This window comes from Oncorhynchus clarkii, chromosome 14, assembly GCF_045791955.1.
Source record: "Oncorhynchus clarkii lewisi isolate Uvic-CL-2024 chromosome 14, UVic_Ocla_1.0, whole genome shotgun sequence".
Taxonomy (NCBI): Eukaryota; Metazoa; Chordata; class Actinopteri; order Salmoniformes; family Salmonidae; genus Oncorhynchus; species Oncorhynchus clarkii.
Genome location: NC_092160.1, coordinates 39,271,047 through 39,291,828, shown reverse-complemented (window position 1 = coordinate 39,291,828; position 20,782 = coordinate 39,271,047).

The following is a 20,782-nucleotide window of genomic DNA, read 5'->3' as shown; positions in this document are numbered from 1 at the left end:
AGGAGGACCAAGGTGCAGCGTGGTATATGCTCATCTTTATTCTTGGAACTGAACACTGATTAACCAAAATAACAAAGAGAATGAACAAAAAACGTTCTGTCTGGTGCAGAAAAGACACAAAACAGAAAACAACTACTAACAAAAACCCATGTGGGAAAAAGCTACCTAAGTATGGTTCTCAATCAGAGACAACGATAGACAGCTGCCTCTGATTGAGAACCACACCCGTCCAAACAACAAAGAAATATAAAACATAGAAAATGAACATAGAATGCCCACCCTAGTCACACCCTGGCCTAACCAAAACAGAGAATAAAAGCCTCTCTATGGCCAGGGCGTGACAATTTCCTATTCATTTTGCAACTCATTTCATGTCTGTTGTCATGGAAACAAGGACATTTATAAGCGACCCCAAACTTTTGAACGGTAGTGTACATATGAGATGAGAAATGCAAGATATGTAAAGATCATTATTAAAGCGGCATTAATATAGTGACTAGTGATGCATTTGTTAGAGTGGCCAATGATTTCACGTCTGTATGAAGGCAGCAGCCTCTCTGTGTTAGTGGTGGCTGTTTAATAACTGTCTGATGGCTTTGAGATAGAAGCTGTTAAACAGTCTGATGGCCTTGAGATAGAAGCTGTTAAACAGTCTGATGGCCTTGAGATAGAAGCTGTTAAACTGTCTGATGGCCTTGAGATAGAAGCTGTTAAACAGTCTGATGGCCTTGAGATAGAAGCTGTTAAACAGTCTGATGGCTTTGAGATAGAAGCTGTTAAACTGTCTGATGGCCTTGAGATAGAAGCTGTTAAACAGTCTGATGGCTTTGAGATAGAAGCTGTTAAACTGTCTGATGGCCTTGAGATAGAAGCTGTTAAACAGTCTGATGGCTTTGAGATAGAAGCTGTTAAACAGTCTGATGGCCTTGAGATAGAAGCTGTTAAACAGTCTGATGGCTTTGAGATAGAAGCTGTTAAACTGTCTGATGGCCTTGAGATAGAAGCTGTTAAACAGTCTGATGGCCTTGAGATAGAAGCTGTTAAACTGTCTGATGGCCTTGAGATAGAAGCTGTTAAACTGTCTGATGGCCTTGAGATAGAAGCTGTTAAACAGTCTGTGGGCCTTGAGATAGAAGCTGTTAAACAGTCTGATGGCCTTGAGATAGAAGCTGTTAAACTGTCTGATGGCCTTGAGATAGAAGCTGTTAAACAGTCTGATGGCCTTGAGATAGAAGCTGTTAAACTGTCTGATGGCCTTGAGATAGAAGCTGTTAAACAGTCTGATGGCCTTGAGATAGAAGCTGTTAAACTGTCTGATGGCCTTGAGATAGAAGCTGTTAAACAGTCTGATGGCCTTGAGATAGAAGCTGTTAAACAGTCTGATGGCCTTGAGATAGAAGCTGTTAAACAGTCTGATGGCCTTGAGATAGAAGCTGTTAAACAGTCTGATGGCCTTGAGATAGAAGCTATTTTTCAGTCTCTCGGTCCCAGCTTTGATGCACCTGTACTGACCTCGCCTTCTGTATGGTGGCTCGGGTGGTTGTTGTCCTTGATGATCTTTTTTGTCCTTCCCGTGACATCAGGTGCTGTAGGTGTCCTGGAGGGCAGGTAGTTTGCCTCCGGTGATGTGTTGGGCAGATTGTACCACCCACTGAAGAATTCTGCGGTTGTGAGCGGTGCAGTTGCTGTTCCAGGCAGTGATACAGCCCGATAGGATGCTCTCAATTGTGCATCTGTTAAAGTTTGTGAGGGTTTTAGGTGACAAGACAAATGTCTTCAGCCTCCTGAGGTTGAAGAGGCGCTGCTGTGCCTTCTTCACCACACTATCTGTGTGGGTGGACCATTTCAGTTTGTCCGTAATGTGTACGCCGAGGAACTTAAAACTTTACACCTTCTCCACTGCTGTCCATGATCATCTCCTTTGTTTTGTTGACATTGAGTGAGAGGTTGTGCCCTCACCTCCAACCTATAGGCTGTCTCGTTGTTGTTGGTGATACAGCCTACTACTGTTGTCTGCAAAATTGATGATTGTGTTGGAGGCGTGCATGGCCACGCAGTCATGGGTGAATAGGGAGTACAGGAGGGGTCTGAGCACTCACCCTTGCGGGGCCCCAGTGTTGAGGATCAGCGAAGAGCAGGTGTTGTTTCCTACCTTCACCACCTGGGGGCGGCCCGTCGGGAAATCCAGGACCCAATTTCACAGGGCGGGGTTCAGACCCAGGGCCTCAAGCTTGATGATGAGCTTGAAGGGTACTATGGTGTTGAATGCTGAGCTGTAGTCCATGAACATCATTCTTACATAGATATTCCTTTCGTCCAGATGAGACAGGGCAGTGTGATGGCGATTGCGTCGCTGAAGTGGGTTTAGGGTGACCGGTAAAGGTGGAAGGGATATGATCCTTGACTAGTCAAAGCACTTCATGATGACAGAAGTGAGTGCTACGGGGTTGGTAGTCATTTAGCTCAGTTATCTTTGCCTTCTTGGGTACAGGAACAATGGTGGCCATCTTGAAGCATGTGGGGACAGCAGACTGGGATAGGGAGATATTGAATATGTCCGTAAACACATCAGCCAGCTGGTCTGCGGACGCAGTTAGGGATGCCATCTGGGCCGGCAACCTTGCGAGGGTTAACACGTTTAAATGTCTTACACACTTTGGCCACAGAGAGAGAAGGAGAGCCCACTATCCTTGGTAGCTGCGTCGGTGGCACTGTGTTATCCTCAAAGCGGGCGAAGAAGGTGTTTAGTTTGTCTGGAAGAAGTACGTCAGTGAAGTGGCTTATTTTCTTTTTGTAGTTAGGGATTGTCTATAGACACATATGTCTGGTGTCTGAGTCATTGAATGGCAACTCCACTTTGTCCGTATACTGACAGTTCGCTTTTTTGATATTCTTGCGGAGGGAATAGCTACACTGTTTATATTTGGCCATATTCCTGGTTATCTTTCCATGGTTAAACGCTGTGGTTTGCACTTTCAGCTTTGCGCAATTGCTGCTATCAATTCACATTTTCTGGTTCGGGTAGGTTTTAATAATTACAGTGGGTACAACATCTCCTATGCACTTTCTTATAAATTCACTCACCGATTCAGTGTAAATCTATATTATTCATGGAACATGTCCCAGTACGTGTTATCAAAACAATCTGAAGTGTGGATTCTGATTGGTCAGACCAGCATTGAATGGTCCTCACGAGTACATCCTGTTTGAGTTTCTGCCTATAGGAGGGGAGAAGCAAAATGGAGTCATGGTCAGATTTGCCAAACATAGGGTGGGGAAGGGCCTTGTATGCATCACGGAAGTTAGAGTGATCCAGTGTTTCGCCTGCCCGGGTATTACAATCAATATGCTGATAGAATTTAGGTAGCCTTGGTCTCAAATTTGCTTTGTTAAAATCCCTACAATAAATGCAGCCTCAGGATATATGGTTTCCATTTTGCATAGTCCAGTGGAGGTCCTTGAGGGCCGTCGTGGTTTCGGCTTGAGGGGGGATATACATGGCTATGTCAATAACCGACGAGAATTCTCTTCAGAGATAATACGGTCGGTATTTGATAGTGAGGTGAACAGAAGGACTTGAGTTCCTGTGTGTGTTGTTACAATTACACCATGAGTCGTTAATCACAAAACATATACATTCGTTTCACTTCTTCCCGGAGAGATGTTTAATCCTGTCGGCACGATGCACAGAGAATACCGGTGGCTGTACCGACATCGACAGCATGTCCTCAGAGAGCCAAGTTTCCGTGAAACAGAGCATGTTACAAATCCCCGATGTGTCTCTGGAAAACAACCCTTGGCCTGATTTTATCTACATAGTTATTATCTAAAGACATTAGCGAATATTATACTCGGAAGCGGTGGGTGGTGTGTGTGCCTTTTCGGCAGATCATTTCATTGGTCAAGACTTCAAACCTCCTGCATGAAATATGCCATCCCTCTGCAGATTCAAGCCCTCGATGGATGCTCCATTGGCTCCGGCCGGGTGGAATATCAGACCAAGCCCATTCTACTGCAGGTTGGGGTGAACCACTCAGAGACTTTTGATCACTGCTCCTGAGAACCCCCTTAAAACGTCTTTGGGATGGGGGCAGTATTTTCACGTCCGGATGAAAAGTGCCCAAAGTAAACTGCCTGCTACTCAGGCACAGAAGCTAGGATATGCATATTATTAGTAGATTTTGTTAGACGTTTCTAAAACTGTTTGAATGATGTCTGTGAGTATAACAGAACTTATTTGGCAGGCGAAACCCCAAAGACAAACCATCCAGGGAAATAATATTTTAAGGTCACTCTCTTTTCAATGGGATTTCATTGGGAATATATAATTATTAGGCAGTGCTTGCAGTTTCTATCGATTCCACTGGATGTCAACAGTCTTTAGAAATTGGTTGAGGTTTTTCCTTTGAGAAATGAAGAAGTAGCCCTGTTCAGAACGAGGGTCGAGTGGAATGTATTGCTTGTTAGAGGCGCTTGACCTGAAAAGCGCGCTCCACTTTATTTTCCTCCGGTATTGAATGTAGTTTATCCCGTCTTATATTGTATTGATTATTTACGTAAAAAAATACCTGAAGTTGTATTAGGAAAGTTGTTTGAAATGTTTGGACAAAAGTTTACAGGTAATTTATGAGATATTTTGTAGTCATGTTGCGCGAGTTGGAACCAGTGTTTTTCTGAATCAAAACGCTCCAAATAAATAGATATTTTGGATGTATAACGACGGAATTAATCGAACAAAAGGACCATTTGTGAAGTTTATGGGACATATTGAAGTGCCAACAGAAGAAGCTTGTCAAAGGTAAGGCATGAATTCTATTTTTATTTCTGAGTTTCGTGTCGCGCCTTACAGGTTAAATTATGATTGTCTATGAATGTTTGATGGGGTGCTGTCCTCAGATAATAGCATGGTTTACTTTCGCCGTAAAGCCTTTTTGAAATCTGACACGTTGGATGGATTAACAACAAGTGTAGCTTTAATTTGGTGTTTTGCATGTGTGATTTCATGAAAGTTTAATATTTATAGTAATTTCATTTGAATTTGGCGCTCTGCCATTTCACTGGATGTTGGTCAGGTGGGACGGTAGCGTCCCATCTAGCCTAGAGAGGTTAACCTAGGGTACCCCTGGCTAGCACTACATACATAAGAATGGAGGTTTGTGTCCCTTCATTGATTACCGAGGGCTGAACAGAATCACAATTAAGAATCATTATCCCTTACCCCTGATGTCCGCTGCCTTGGAGCCCAAGGGGCCCAATTCTTCACCAAACAGGACCTCCGCAATACTTACAATCTGGTGAGAATCAGGGAGGGAGATGAATGGAAGACTGCCTTTAATGGCCATTAAATCAAATCAAAGTTTATTTGTCACGTGCACCGAATACAACAGGTATAAGTTAGACCTTACAGTGAAATGCTTACTTACAGGCTCTAACCAAACAATGCTAAAAAAGGTATTAGGTGAACAATTGATAAGTAAAGAAATGAAAACAACAGTAAAAATAAATTGAAATGAGAATGAGTATTTAGTCATGCCATTTAGATGATCACCTGCAGTCTTTCCTTTCCTTTCTTGCATTGGTCAATGACACTCTTAGTGATGTTGTTGAATCGGTTTGTTGAGAAGTGTTAGTTCCATGTATCCAAAGTCTCCTTCCTGTGCCACATTATCTCTACCGCCGGCATCTAAATGGACCCGGTTAAGGTCACTGACTGGCAACTTCCCTCCTCACTCAAACAAGTCCACCGGTCAGTCGAGTTTGCACATTTTTTCAACCGTTCATATGGAACTATGGTCATCTCCGGACCCATCCTCGTTCATCCTGACCCTTCGTAGTAGAGGTGGATGCACAGCGGAACGAGGGGGACAAAAACGAGGGGGATTTTTCTCTCCAAGCTGTTCTCGCCAGCGGAACACAACTATGATGTAGGCAACTGGTAGGTCTTGGCAGTTAAGGAGTGGAGACACTGGTTGGAGGGGGATCTCCATCCCTGCGTGATCTGGATGGACCACAAGAACCTGGTCACCATCCAATAAGCCAAGAGATTGAAAACACGCCAGGCTAGGCGGACTGATTTATAACAGATTCAACTTCATGCTAGACTATCGCCCGGGATCAAAAGAACCAGAAAGCAGACACCCTGTCCCGACAACACGATGCCTCCATCCCAAGGACTTACCACTATCCTGGTGGTCGTCGATCACTTTTCCAAGGCAGCCCATTTCATCACCCTACCCAAGTTGCCCTCGGCCAAGGAGACAGCCGACCTCATGATTAACCACGTCTTTCGGTTACACGGACTACCCCAGGACATTGTCTCTGACCATGTCCCCCAGTTTGTTGCACTGTATTTGAATGCCTTCTGCTCCCTGTTGGGAGTGTCGGTGAGTCTCTCCTCCGAATTCCACTCACAGTTGAATGGGTCAAGCAGGAGCTGGAGAAGTTTCTCCACTGTTTTCTCTCCTCTCAGAACATTAATAATGACATTCAGGTGTTTTCAGTTACCAATTATGATTTCCTTTTTAAAGAGGGGGGTTTTCTGTTACCCTTTGCAGAAGCTTGATTTGTTTGCCGAGTACGTTGTCTCATGAGTGAGTTCGAGTCAACAGATGAATCACCTTAGTAGTGAAGTCATGTCTAGCAGTAAGAGGACATCAACAGATGAATCACCTTAGTAGTGAAGTCATGTCTAGCAGTAAGAGGACATCAACAGATGAATCACCTTAATGGTGAAGTCATGTCTAGCAGTATGAGGACATCAACAGATGAATCATCTTAGTAGTGAATTCATGTCTAGCAGTAAGAGGACATCAACAGATGAATCACCTAAGTAGTGAAGTCATGTCTAGCAGTAAGAGGACATCAACAGATGAATCACCTTAATGGTGACGTCATGTCAAGCAGTAAGAGGACATCAACAGATGAATCACCTTTTGAATGTTTGAAGTCAATGCAATCGCGCGTTAGATATAGCATTTCTCAACATTACTGTAAAACTTTTTTTGTTTTGCTGGCTGCTTGTCGCACACTACTACCACAATGATGACACACACACGTCAAGAAGATGGGAGCTGATACAAATGTCACTGGCGTATCGACTGCCAGCGTCATATATCAGTTCTTATTCTGTGACATATGTCTGACTGAACAGAGTTGTCAGCGTAAAGAGGAGGAGAGGAGGGATATTTATATACAGTTGAAGTCGGAAGTTTACTTACACCTTAGCCAAATACATTTAAACTCTGTTTTTCACAATATATTGGTAGCATTGGATAGAAAAATATTTGAAGTTTCTAAAATGTTAAAAGAATGTCTGAGACTATATCAGAAATGATAAGGCAGGCGAAAATCCAAAGAAAAACCAATCAGAATATTATTTTTTTGGAGGCCCCAGGCCTTTGGGCGCTATGTAATTCCGGCTCACAGATTGCAATTCCTAAGTCTTCCAGTAGATGTCACCAGTCTTTATTCAAGGTTTCAGGCTTGTTTTTTGAAAAACGAGCAAGAATTTAGAGTTTTGGTGAAGAGAGCACCGAAACTATATCAGTCTTTCGGTTTGAGGAAGAGCAACTACTAATTTTACTTTCCATATGAAATATGAAATATTATCGTTTATTTACATTTTAGGGTACCTGAGGAATAAATAGAAACTTGTTTGACTTGTTTGGACAAAGATTAGAGGTAGCTATTTGGACTCCTTTGTCTGCATGTTGAACGAGTGGATTACTGAAATCGATGGCACCAACTGAACAGACATTTTGGGATATAAAGAAGGATTTTATCTAACAAAATGGCCGTTCATGTTGTAGCTGGGACCCTTGGGATTGCAAACAGATGAGGATTTTCAAAAGTAAGTGATTTATTTAATCGCTATTTGTGATTTTGTGAAGCCTGTGCTCGTTAAAATAGATGTTGATGTGGCCGTCCTCAGACAATCGCATGGTATGCTTTCGCTGTAAAGCCTACTGTAAATCGGACAACGCAGTTAGATTAACAGTTTTAAGATTTTTAATTATATAAGATACTTGTATGATCATGAAAATGTAATATTCCGATTATTTATTTGAATTGCGCGCCTATTTCAATTTCCAATCCAAATGCACCGGATCGTCGACAGCTACCGGGACGCCCTAAGAAGTTTTAAGAATGTTTTAAGAATGTGAAATGTCAATATAATAGTAGAGAGAATTATTTATTTCAGCTTTTATTTCTTTCATCACATTCCCAGTGGGTCAGAAGTTTACATACACTCCATAAGTATTTGGTAGCATTGCCTTTAAATTGTTTAACTTGGGTCAAACGTTTCGTTAGCCTTCCACAAGCTTCCCACAATAAGTTGGATGAATTTTGGCCCATTCTTCCTGACAGAGCTGGTGTAACTGAGTCAGGTTTGTAGGCCTCCTTGCTCGCACATGCTTTTTCAGTTCTGCCCACAAATTTTCTATAGGATTGAGGTCAAGGTTTTGTAATGGCCACTCCAATACCTTGACTTTGTTCTCCTTCAGCCATTTTGCCACAACTTTGGAAGTATGCTTGGGGTCATTGTCTATTTGGAAGACCCACTTGTGACCAAGCTTTAACTTCCTGACTGATGCCTTGAGATGTTTCTTCAATATACCCACATAATTTTCCTCCCTCATGAAGCCATCTATTTTGTGAATTGCCCAAGTCCCTCCTGCAGCAAAGCACCCCAACAACATGATGCTGCCACCCCTGTGCTTCACGGATGGGATGGTGTTCTTCGGCTTGCAAGCCTCCCCCTTTTCCTCCAAAATATTACGATGGTCATTATGGCCAAACAGTTATATTTCTGATTCATCAGACCAGAGGACATTTCTCCAAAAAGTATGATCTTTGTCCCCATGTGCAGTTGCAAACCATAGTCTGTTTTTGTATGGCAGTTTTGGAGCAGTGGCTTCTTCCTTGCTGAGCGGCCTTTCAGGTTATGTTGATATAGTGGATTTTACTGTGGATATAGATACTTGGAGGTGTACCTGTTTCCTCCAACATCTTCACAAGGTCCTTTGCTGTGGTTCTGGGATTGATTTGCACTTTTCGCACCAAAGTACGTTCATCTCTAAGAGACAGAACTCCTCTCCTTCCTGAGCGGTATGACGGCTGCGTGGTCCCATGGTGTTTATACTTGCCTACTATTGGTTGTACAGATGAACGTGGTACCTTCAGACATTTGGAAATTGCTCCCAAGGATGAACCAGACTTGTGGAAGTGAGAGAAAGAGAGATGTCTATAAAGTGGAAGAGGAGGGGGGAGAGACAGGTGAGGAGAAGAGGAGAGGAAAATAGGAGGGGGGAGAAGAGGTGAGGAGGAGAGGAGAAGAGTACTGGGAGAACAGGTTAGGAGAGGATGAGGGGGGAGAGGCAGGTGAGGAGGAGAGGAGAGGAGAGGAGAGGAGAGGAGAGGAGAGGAGAGGAGAGGAGAAGATGAGGGGGAAGTAGAGGTGAGGAGCAGAGGACTGGGAGAAGAGGAGAGGAGAAAAGAAGCGTATGGAAGTATAACAATATGGAGTAGGATGCTAGAGTGGAGGGTAAGGAAAGGAAGAGGACTGAGAGAAGAGCTGAGAGTTGACCAGGGTATATATTAACTGTAATGGTCCTGATAGACCAGGGTATATATTAACTGTAATGGTGCTGATAGACCAGGGTATATATTAACTGTAATGGTCCTGATAGACCAGGGTATATGTTAATTGTAATAGCCTGAAAAGACCAGGGTATATACAGTGCCTTGCGAAAGTATTCGGCCCCCTTGAACTTTGCGACCTTTTGCCATATTTCAGGCTTCAAACATAAAGATATAAAACTGTATTTTTTTGTGAAGAATCAACAAGTGGGACACAATCATGAAGTGGAACGACATTTTTTGGATATTTCAAACTTTTTTAACAAATCAAAAACTGAAAAATTGGGCATGCAAAATTATTCAGCCCCTTTACTTTCAGTGCAGCAAACTCTCTCCAGAAGTTCAGTGAGGATCTCTGAATGATCCAATGTTGACCTAAATGACTAATGATGATAAATACAATCCACCTGTGTGTAATCAAGTCTCCGTATAAATGCACCTGCACTGTGATAGTCTCAGAGGTCCGTTAAAAGCGCAGAGAGCATCATGAAGAACAAGGAACACACCAGGCAGGTCCGAGATACTGTTGTGAAGAAGTTTAAAGCCGGATTTGGATACAAAAAGATTTCCCAAGCTTTAAACATCCCAAGGAGCACTGTGCAAGCGATAATATTGAAATGGAAGGAGTATCAGACCACTGCAAATCTACCAAGACCTGGCCGTCCCTCTAAACTTTCAGCTCATACAAGGAGAAGACTGATCAGAGATGCAGCCAAGAGGCCCATGATCACTCTGGATGAACTGCAGAGATCTACAGCTGAGGTGGGAGACTCTGTCCATAGGACAACAATCAGTCGTATATTGCACAAATCTGGTCTTTATGTGAGAGTGGCAAGAAGAAAGCCATTTCTTAAAGATATCCATAAAAAGTGTTGTTTAAAGTTTGCCACAAGCCACCTGGGAGACACACCAAACATGTGGAAGAAGGTGCTCTGGTCAGATGAAACCAAAATTTAACTTTTTGGCAACAATGCAAAACGTTATGTTTGGCGTAAAAGCAACACAGCTCATCACCCTGAACACACCATCCCCACTGTCAAACATGGTGTTGGCAGCATCATGGTTTGGGCCTGCGTTTCTTCAGCAGGGACAGGGAAGATGGTTAAAATTGATGGGAAGATGGATGGAGCAAAATACAGGACCATTCTGGAAGAATGGAAGAACCTGATGGAGTCTGCAAAAGACCTGAGACTGGGATGGAGATTTGTCTTCCAACAAGACAATGATCCAAAACATAAAGCAAAATCTACAATGGAATGGTTCAAAAATAAACATATCCAGGTGTTAGAATGGCCAAGTCAAAGTCCAGACCTGAATCCAATTGAGAATCTGTGGAAAGAACTGAAAACTGCTGTTCACAAATGCTCTCCATCCAACCTCACTGAGCTCGAGCTGTTTTGCAAGGAGTAATGGGAAACAATTTCAGTCTCTCGATGTGCAAAACTGATAGAGACATACCCCAAGCGACTTACAGCTGTAATCGCAGCAAAAGGTGGCGCTACAAAGTATTAACTTAAGGGGGCTGAATAATTTTGCACGCCCAATTTTTCAGTTTTTGATTTGTTAAAAAAGTTTGAAATATCCAATAAATGTCGTTCCACTTCATGATTGTGTCCCACTTGTTGTTGATTCTTCACAAAAAAATACAGTGTTATATCTTTATGTTTGAAGCCTGAAATGTGGCAAAAGGTCTAAAAGTTCAAGGGGGCCGAATACTTTCACAAGGCACTGTATTAACTGTAATGGTCCTGATAGACCAGGGTATATATGAACTGTAATGTTCCTGATAGACCAGGGTATATGTTAACTGTAATGGTCCTGATAGACCAGGGTATATATTAACTGAAATGGTCCTGATAGACCACGGTATAACTTAACTGTAATAGCCTGAAAAGACCAGGGTATATATTAACTGTAATGGTGCTGATAGACCAGGGTATATATTAACTGTAATGGTCCTGATAGACCAGGGTATATGTTAATTGTAATAGCCTGAAAAGACCAGGGTATATATTAACTGTAATGGTCCTGATAGACCAGGGTATATATTAACTGTAATGGTCCTGATAGACCAGGGTATATATTAACTGTAATGGTCCTGATATGTTAATTGTAATAGCCTGAAAAGACCAGGGTATATATTAACTGTAATGGTCCTGATAGACCAGGGTATATATTAACTGATTATCTGATGAGATCTGCTACACGTCTGAATCTGATATCTGATCAGATCTGCTACACGTCTGATATCTGATGAGATCTGCTACATGTCTGATAACAGGTGAGATCTGCTACGCTTCTGAATAGAAACAGTTCATGTCGATAACATTAATATATCAATGAGAATCATTTAAACTGTGTGTGTGTGTGTGTGTGTGCGCGTGTGTCTGTGTCTGTGTCTGTGTCTGTGTGTGTGTGTGTGTGTGTGTGTGTGTGTGTGTGTGTGTGTGTGGGGATGGGTGAGTCACCTGGAGGTGAGTGTGTACCAGGGACAGAAACTCTGTTCTCTTCTCTTCCCTCTTTCCCACATCAGCGTATTTTAGAAAGACTTCCACTCTAGAGGGTCCTCTGTGACCCCCCCCCCCCCCCAGCATCCTCCTCGTGTCATCCCCTGTAACCCTGACTCCCATCAGCAAGTCCGTCCGTCCTACCGACAGGTGCGTTGTTGCTGCTTTATCATTTCTGATCCGAGGTCAGTTCATTTCTGACCTGTACCAGTCACAGGAAAAGGGATCACACCTGCTCCACTCACATAGATTGATTTAATTCATTAAAGGTATCAGTGGAACAAAGTGTTACAAACCCGTGTTTACATTTACATAATTTAGCAGACGCTCTTATCCAGACCGACTTACAGGAGTTGAAATAGTTTAGTGTCTTGCTCAAGGGCACAGTAACCATTGTTTCACCTAGTCTGCTCAGGGGATTTGAACCAGCAACCATTCGTTTACTGCCCCAATGCGACTTAACGGCAGGGCTACCTGACACCCCTGTGAGGAGTTTGGTGGTGTAGGGAGGGGAAAGGAGAAGAAGGAGGAGGAGGGGGGAGAGAGACGAAGAGGGGAGAGAAAGAAGAAGCGGGGCGAGGAAGGGAAGAAGAGGGGAGAGGAAGAGAAGAAGAGGGGAGAGGAAGGGAAGAAGAGGGGAGAGGAAGGGAAGAAGAGGGGAGAGGAAGGGAAGAAGAGGGGAGAGGAAGAGAAGAAGAGGGGAGAGGTCGCATCTTACGCAGTCTTTCTTTTCGTAACCCTGCGTCTTGGTCAGAACAGCTCCCCTGGGCAGAATACGCCCACAACTCGCTTCCTTCGTCTGCGACCGGGCTATCTTCTTTTCAGAGTAGCCTCGGGTACCAGCCTCCGCTGTTCTCGTCTCAGTTCGCCGAGTCCAGCGTCCCCTCCGCTCAGGCTTTTGTCCAACGTTGCGAGCGCACCTGGAAGAGGGTCAGGTCTGCACTTTGCCGTTATAGGGCGCAGACTGTGAGAGCCGCTAATAAGCGTAGAACTAAGAGTCCTAGATATTGTCGCGGTCAGAGAGTTTGGCTCTCCACTCAGAACCTTCCCCTTAAGACAGCTTCTCGCAAGTTGACCCCGCGGTTCATTGGTCCGTTCCGTATTTCTCAGATCATTAATCCTGTCGCAGTGCGACTTCTTCTTCCGCAATATCTTCGTCGCGTCCACCCGGTCTTCCATGTCTCCTGTGTTAAGCCCGTTCTTCGCGCCCCCGCTCGTCTCCCCCCCCCCATCCTTGTCGAGGGCGCACCTATCTACAGGGTCCGTAAGATTTTGGACATGCGTCCTCGGGGCCGTGGTCATCAGTACCTAGTGGATTGGGAAGGGTACGGTCCTGAGGAAAGGAGTTGGGTTCCCTCTCGGGACGTGCTGGACCGTTCGCTGATCGATGATTTCCTCCGTTGCCGCCAGGTTTCCTCCTCGAGTGCGCCAGGAGGCGCTCGGTGAGTGGGGGGGGTACTGTCATGTATTGTCATATTATGTCTTGTTCCTGTTCTTTCTCTTCACTCCGTCTCCCTCTGCTGGTCGTATTAGGTTACCTTCTCTTCCTCTCCTTCCCCCAGCTGTTCCTCATCTTCTCTAACTACCTTGTTCACCCTTTTCCCACCTGTTCCCTTTTTCCCTCTGATTAGGTCTCTATTTCTCTCTCTGTTCCTGCTTCTGTCTTTGTCAGATTCTCGTTTGAGTTTCTCATGCCAGAAACAAACTATCGTCTCGTTTGCTTCACCCTTGTCCCGTCCTGTCGGAATCTGCCTGTTCATCTGATGCTACGTGTGATCAGGTACCTCTGTCCTCTACGACCCGCGCCTACCCAGAGAGACCAGCAGTCTGTCGCCGCTAACCCAGCTATTCTCCTCTGCTGCTAAGAAGGGGACTCTTCTGTGAATATCAGAAGGACTTTATGATTCATTTGTCGCCCTCTCTGCGGGTTGTCTATTTTGCCATTATATACATCTGAAGAGGATCTATGTCTTCCCTGTGTTTTGACATTAAAGGACTCTGTTTTTGTTAAACCGCTTTTGGGTCCTCACTCACGTGCATAACAGATCTCCCAAATACCACAGTCATCACAGCAGCAAGAGAAGGGCAACACATTTGTAAATTCAATCATGTTTCTTTTTTTCTTTTTTTTTCTTTTGTACTTTAACGTTACAACGATATAAAGACACAATATGACATTTGAAATGTCTTTATTACTGCTGTGAGTGTTTACTGTTAATTTCTTTATAGTTTATTTCACTTTTGTTTATTATCTATTTCACTTGCTTTGGCAATGTTATTAACATGTTATTAACATATGTTTTCCATGCCAATCAAATCAAATCAAATCAAATTTATTTATATAGCCCTTCGTACATCAGCTGATATCTCAAAGTGCTGTACAGAAACCCAGCCTAAAACCCCAAACAGCAAGCAATGCAGGTGTAGAAGCACGGTGGCTAGGAAAAACTCCCTAGAAAGGCCAAAACCTAGGAAGAAACCTAGAGAGGAACCAGGCTATGTGGGGTGGCCAGTCCTCTTCTGGCTGTGCCGGGTGGAGATTATAACAAAACATGGTCAAGATGTTCAAATGTTCATAGATGACCAGCATGGTCGAATAATAATAAGGCAGAATAGTTGAAACTGGAGCAGCAGCACAGTCAGGTGGACTGGGGACAGCAAGGAGTCATCATGTCAGGTATTCCTGGGGCATGGTCCTAGGGCTCAGGTCAGTTGAAACTGGAGCAGCAGCACAGCCAGGTGGACTGGGGACAGCAAGGAGTCATCATGTCAGGTAGTCCTGGGGCATGGTCCTAGGGCTCAGGTCCTCCGAGAGAGAGAAAGAGAGAAGGAGAGAATTAGAGAACGCACACTTAGATTCACACAGGACACCGAATAGGACAGGAGAAGTACTCCAGATATAACAAACTGACCCTAGCCCCCCGACACATAAACTACTGCAGCATAAATACTGGAGGCTGAGACAGGAGGGGTCAGGAGACACTGTGGCCCACTCCGAGGACACCCCCGGACAGGGCCAAACAGGAAGGATATAACCCCACCCACTTTGCCAAAGCACAGCCCCCACACCACTAGAGGGATATCTTCAACCACCAACTTACCATCCTGAGACAAGGCTGAGTATAGCCCACAAAGACCTCCGCCACGGCACAACCCAAGGGGGGGGCGCCAACCCAGACAGGATGACCACATCAGTGACTCAACCCACTCAGGTGACGCACCCCCTCCAGGGACGGCATGAGAGAGCTCCAGTAAAGCCAGTGACTCAGCCCCTGTAATAGGGTTAGAGGCAGAGAATCCCAGTGGAAAGAGGGGAACCGGCCAGGCAGAGACAGCAAGGGTGGTTCGTTGCTCCAGAGCCTTTCCGTTCACCCTCCCACTCCTGGGCCAGACTACACTCAATCATATGACCCACTGAAGAGATGAGTCTTCAGTAGAGACTTAAAGGTTGAGACCGAGTTTGCGTCTCTGACATGGGTAGGCAGACCGTTCCATAAAAATGGAGCTCTATAGGAGAAAGCCCTGCCTCCAGCTGTTTGCTTAAAAATTCTAGGGACAATTAGGAGGCCTGCGTCTTGTGACCGTAGCGTACGTGTAGGTATGTACGGCAGGACCAAATCAGAGAGATAGGTAGGAGCAAGCCCATGTAATGCTTTGTAGGTTAGCAGTAAAACCTTGAAATCAGCCCTTGACAGGAAGCCAGTGTAGAGAGGCTAGCACTGGAGTAATATGATACAAATTTTTGGTTCTAGTCAGGATTCTAGCAGCCGTATTTAGCACTAACTGAAGTTTATTTAGTGCTTTATCCGGGTAGCCGGAAAGTAGAGCATTGCAGTAGTCTAACCTGGAAGTGACAAAAGCATGGATTAATTTTTCTGCATCATTTTTGGACAGAAAGTTTCTGATTTTTGCAATGTTACGTAGATGGAAAAAAGCTGTCCTTGAAATGGTCTTGATATGTTCTTCAAAAGAGAGATCAGGGTCCAGAGTAACGCCGAGGTCCTTCACAGTTTTATTTGAGACGACTGTACAACCATTAAGATTAATTGTCAGATTCAACAGAAGATCTCTTTGTTTCTTGGGACCTAGAACAAGCATCTCTGTTTTGTCCGAGTTTAAAAGTAGAAAGTTTGCAGCCATCCACTTCCTTATGTCTGAAACACATTCTTCTAGCAAGGGCAATTTTGGGGCTTCACCATGTTTAATTGAAATGTACAGCTGTGTGTCATCCGCATAGCAGTGAAAGTTAACATTATGTTTTCGAATAACATCCCCAAGAGGTAAAATATATAGTGAAAACAATAGTGGTCCTAAAACGGAACCTTGAGGAACACCGAAATTTACAGTTGATTTGTCAGAGGACAAACCATTCACAGAGACAAACTGATATCTTTCCGACAGATAAGATCTAAACCAGGCCAGAACTTGTCCGTGTAGACCAATTTGGGTTTCCAATCTCTCCAAAAGAATGTGGTGATCGATGGTATGAAAAGCAGCACTAAGGTCTAGGAGCACGAGGACAGATGCAGAGCCTCGGTCCGATGCCATTAAAATGTCATTTACCACCTTCACAAGTGCCGTCTCAGTGCTATGATGGGGTCTAAAACCAGACTGAAGCATTTCGGATACATTGTTTGTCTTCAGGAAGGCAGTGAGTTGTTGCGCAACAGCCTTTTCTAAAATTTTTGAGAGGAATGGAAGATTCGATATAGGCCGATAGTTTTTTATATTTTCTGGGTCAAGGTTTGGCTTTTTCAAGAGAGGCTTTATTACTGCCACTTTTAGTGAGTTTGGTACACATCCGGTGGATAGAGAGCCGTTTATTATGTTCAACATAGGAGGGCCAAGCACAGGAAGCAGCTCTTTCAGTAGTTTAGTTGGAATAGGGTCCAGTATGCAGCTTGAAGGTTTAGAGGCCATGATTATTTTCATCATTGTGTCAAGAGATATAGTTCTAAAACACTTGAGCGTCTCTCTTGATCCTAGGTCCTGGCAGAGTTGTGCAGACTCAGGACAACTGAGCTTTGAAGGAATACGCAGATTTAAGGAGGAGTCCGTAATTTGCTTTCTAATAATCATAATCTTTTCCTCAAAGAAGTTCATGAATTTATCACTGCTAAAGTGAAAGTCATCCTCTCTTGGGGAATGCTGCTTTTTAGTTAGCTTTGCGACAGTATCAAAAAGGAATTTCGGATTGTTCTTATTTTCCTCAATTAAGTTAGAAAAATAGGATGATCGAGCAGCAGTAAGGGCTCTTCGGTACTGCACAGTACTGTCTTTCCAAGCTAGTCGGAAGACTTCCAGTTTGGTGTGGCGCCATTTCCGTTCCAATTTTCTGGAAGCTTGCTTCAGAGCTCGGGTATTTTCTGTGTACCAGGGAGCTAGTTTCTTATGAGAAATGTTTTTAGTTTTTAGGGGTGCAACTGCATCTAGGGTATTGCGCAAGGTTAAGTTGAGTTCCTCAGTTAGGTGGTTAACTGATTTTTGTCCTCTGGCGTCCTTGGGTAGACAGAGGGAATCTGGAAGGACATCAAGGAATCTTTGTGTTGTCTGTGAATTTATAGCACGACTTTTGATGATCCTTGGTTGGGGTCTGAGCAGATTATTTGTTGCAATTGCAAACGTAATAAAATGGTGTTCCGATAGTCCAGGATTATGAGGAAAAACATTAAGATCCACAACATTTATTCCATGGGACAAAACTAGGTCCAGCGTATGACTGTGACAGTGAGTGGGTCCAGAGACATGTTGGACAAAACCCACTGAGTCGATGATGGCTCCGAAAGCCTTTTGGAGTGGGTCTGTGGACTTTTCCATGTGAATATTAAAGTCACCAAAGATTAGAATATTATCCGCTATGACTACAAGGTCCGATAGGAATTCAGGGAACTCAGTGAGGAACGCTGTATATGGCCCAGGAGGCCTGTAAACAGTAGCTATAAAAAGTGATTGAGTAGGCTGCATAGATTTCATGACTAGAAGCTCAAAAGACGAAAACGTCATTTTTTTTTTTGTAAATTGAAATTTGCTATCGTAAATGTTAGCAACACCTCCGCCTTTGCGGGATGCACGGGGGATATGGTCACTAGTGTAGCCAGGAGGTGAGGCCTCATTTAACACAGTAAATTCATCAGGCTTAAGCCATGTTTCAGTCAGGCCAATCACATCAAGATTATGATCAGTGATTAGTTCATTGACTATAATTGCCTTTGAAGGAAGGGATCTAACATTAAGTAGCCCTATTTTGAGATGTGAGGTATCATGATCTCTTTCAATAATGACAGGAATGGAGGTGGTCTTTATCCTAGTGAGATTGCTAAGGCGAACACCGCCATGTTTAGTTTTGCCCAACCCAGGTCGAGGCACAGACACGGTCTCAATGGTGATAGCTGAGCTGACTACACTGACTGTGCTAGTGGCAGACTCCACTATGCTGGCAGGCTGGCTAACAGCCTGCTGCCTGGCCTGAACCCTATTTCATTGTGGAGCTAGAGAGTTAGAGCCCTGTCTATGTTGGTAGATAAAATGAGAGCACCCCTCCAGCTAGGATGGAGTCCGTCACTCCTCAGCAGGTCAGGCTTGGTCCTGTTTGTGGGTGAGTCCCAGAAAGAGGGCCAATTATCTACAAATTCTATCTTTTGGGAGGGGCAGAGATTGAGTTGTGAGACTCTGCTGTAGAGCTCATCACTCCCCCTAACTGGGAGGGGGCCAGAGACAATTACTCGATGCCGACACATCTTTCTAGCTGATTTACACGCAGAAGCTATGTTGCGCTTGGTGATCTCTGACTGCTTCATCCTAACATCGTTGGTGCCGACGTGGATAACAATATCTCTATACTCTCTACACTCGCCAGTTTTAGCTTTAGCCAGCACCATCTTCAGATTAGCCTTAACGTCGGTAGCCCTGCCCCCCGGTAAACAGTGTATGATCGCTGGATGATTCTCAAGTCTAATACTGCGGGTAATGGAGTCGCCAATGACTAGAGTTTTCAATTTGTCAGAGCTAATGGTGGGAAGCTTCGGCGTCTCAGACCCCGTAACGGGAGGAGTAGAGACCAGAGAAGACTCGGCCTCTGACTCCGACCCGCTGCTTAATGGGGAAAACCGGTTGAAAGTTTCTGTCGGCTGAATGAGCGACACCGGTTGAGCGTTCCTACAGCATTTCCTTCCAGAAACCGTGAGAAAGTTGTCCGGCTGCGGGGACTGTGCCAGGGGATTTATACTACTATCTGTACTTACTGGTGGCACAGACGCGGTTTCATCCTTTCCTACACTGAAATTACCCTTGCCTAGCGATTGCGTCTGAAGCTGGGCTTGTAGCACAGCTATCCTCGCCGTAAGGCGAGTACAGCGACTGCAATTAGAAGGCATCATGTTAATGTTACTACTTAGCTTCGGCTGTTGGAGGTCCTGACGAACCGTGTCCAGATAAAGCGTCCGGAGTGAAAAAAATAAATTCTTTAAATTGAAACAATTGAAATTTAATTGAGAGAGAGAGAGTGAAGCATGAGAGAGGGGAGTGAATGCTTAATGATGTTCAACTCACTAATTCAATAATTAATGGTAAGACCTGAGAAAGAAGGTGAATTGGTGATGTCTAAAGAGAGGGAACCAGAAATCACTTCTTCATTAGCCTTGATTTACTGGGCGTGACAATCTGGACCCTCTATTTCTGAAACTATCCGCCGCTATTGTCGCACTCCCTATTACCAGCCTGTTCAACCTCTCTTTCATATCGTCTGAGATCCCCAAGGACTGGAAAGCTGCTGCGGTGATCCCCCTCTTCAAAGGGGCAGACACCCTGGACCCAAACTGTTACAGACCTATATCCATCCTGCCCTGCCTATCTAAGGTCTTCGAAAGCCAAGTCAACAAACAGATCACTGACCATCTTGAATCCCACCGTACCTTCTCCGTTGTGCAATCTGGTTTCTGAGCCGGTCACGGGTGCACCTCAGCCACGCTCAAGATACTAAACGATATCATAACTGCCATGATAAAAGACAGTACTGTGCAGGAGTCTTCATTGACCTGGCCAAGACTTCCTGACTCTGTCAATTACCATATTCTTATCGGCAGACTCAGTTGCCTCGGTTTTTCTAATGACTGCCTAGCCTGGTTGCCTGGTTCACCAACTACATTGCAGACAGAGTTCAGTGTGTCAAATCGGAGGGCATGTTGACTGGTCCTCTGGCAGTCTCTATGGGGGTACCATAGGGTTCAATTCTCGGGCCGACTCTTTTCTCTGTATATATCAATGATGTTGCTCTTGCTGCGGGCGATTCCCTAATCCACCTTTATGCAGACGACACCATTCTGTATACTTCCAGCCCGTCCTTGGACACTGTGCTATCTAACCTCCAAACGAGCTTCAATGCCATACAACACTCCTTCCGTGGCCTCCAACTGCTCTTAAACGCTAGTAAAACCAAATGCATGCTTTTCAACCGTTCGCTGCCTGCACCCGCACGTCCGACTAGCATCACCACCCTGGATGGTTCCGACCTAGAATATGTGGACATATATAGGTACCTAGGTGTCTGGCTAGACTGTAAACTCTCCTTCCAGACTCATATCAAACATCTCTGATCTAAAATCAAATCTAGAGTCGGCTTTCTATTTCGCAACAAAGCC